This window comes from Pan paniscus, chromosome 15, assembly GCF_029289425.2.
Source record: "Pan paniscus chromosome 15, NHGRI_mPanPan1-v2.0_pri, whole genome shotgun sequence".
NCBI lineage: Eukaryota > Metazoa > Chordata > Mammalia > Primates > Hominidae > Pan > Pan paniscus.
This window is the reverse complement of record NC_073264.2, coordinates 59,940,775-59,942,549: the sequence shown is the minus strand read 5'-3', so window position 1 is coordinate 59,942,549 and position 1,775 is coordinate 59,940,775.

Below are 1,775 nucleotides of genomic sequence, written 5' to 3'. Positions count from 1 at the left end.
AATTCATGGCATTGAATAAGAGGAAAGAATTCAATGAATCAACTCCTCCTTTACAATGCTACAGACCACCATCCCAAGTTGGAAGAACCCATTCTGAGAGTTCTGAAAATTGTGGTTTTGGGGGTGAAGGTAGCAGGAGTTGAGAGCTGTCTTAGAAAAGAACTTAAACAACATTGAAGTGAGTGGAGATCAATGCCTTGAAAATCCTTTAGAATGAAATTCTGCCATCTTGTTATGATTTCTTAAATTATACATTCTCAGACAGTGAATATCCAAGATGTGGCCAGAGCTATTTAGAAACACTTCAGAGCATGTGAGCATAATTTCATACTACATTATAAGGAATTCTTACAAAATTACATGATTCATCTTCTGAACTCAAAGCCATTTGAAAACAGGAAAAGTGCTCTGAAACTGTAAAGCCCGATTATTTGGCTTTCTTGTAACAAAGGCTTCTGAAATTAAGAATATGCTTTAGGACTACATTCATTGGCCAAAATAGATAGTTTGCAATTTAAACAAGAGGAGTTTTGTCTCAAATGGCTGACTTGGCTAAGTATAACATTCTTTTCATCACTTTCTTCTTTACCCAGTGTTTTTCTATCTTAAGGACATTAATGTCTCCTAAATTTTCCTTCAGGTTTTCTTCCCAGGGAATCTACTTAAGAAATGTTAAATCCCAAAAGCTATTTCTTGAAAATAAACTTTTTTTTTTTTTTGAGACAGAGTCTTGCTCTGTCGCCCAGGCTGGAGTGCAGTGGCACGATCTTGGCTCCTTGCAACCTCCACCTCCCAGGTTCAAGCGATTCCCCTGCCTCAGCCTCCTGAGTAACTGGGACTACAGGTGCAAGCCGCCACCATGCCCGGCTAATTTTTTAAAATATTTTAGTAGAGACAGGGTTTCACCATGTTGGCCAGGATGGTCTAGATCTCCTGACCTCATGATCCGCCCACCTTGGCCTCCTAAAGTGCTGAGATTACAGGCGTGAGCCACTGCGCCCCACCGAAAACAAACTTTTTTATTAGAAAACAGGCTCTATTGGAAAGCTGGTCCAATTTTAGACTTCATCTGTGTTATAAGGCAAAACTATTCTTATTCCTGCTTTAAGCTAAGATCAGGATGCAGCATTCACCTGGGAAATCCAGAAGCCCTCCTTAAGGAAATTAGCTCAGCCCTCCTGGCCAAGGACTCACAATACATGGAGGAAAGAACTAAGTATCCAAGATGGACCACATGTGTCAGACAAGGGCAAAGGTATATTATCCATTAATTCAGTAATATTCCAGTGGCACTCGGACTGCCCCAGGGATTGCCATCCTGTTTGGCTGAGCTCTGCAGTTCCAGAGGCATAGCAGGCCTCTGCTGGTGGCCCCTTGGCAGACAGGGCAGAGTGCTGTGGCCCCAAGTTGCTCTGGGCACTACCGTTCTCCTGCGGGGGAGGGGGCTCGCCGCCTCTGTGTTACACTTTGCTGGATGGGTCCCTAAACAGTATGTCACTGAGCCCTAAATTGTCACAGAACATAATGGCATGATTTTTACTTGCAGCTCTCTCTCCTCCAGGCCCAAACATGCTTCCAGGAGCTAAGCTATGATTCCAGTCTCATAACAGCCCTAGGGCTAGACTCAGTCTTTCTCTTTCCCTCTGACAAGTAAGGCTTTGATAGAAAAGTCCTTGCTCCCTAGGGGTATTTCTCACAAGATCTCCTTAGCCCCTGCAAATAGACAGGGCAACCCATTGCTGCGAATACAAGTAAGCCTCAGCTGAGGTCCTCAC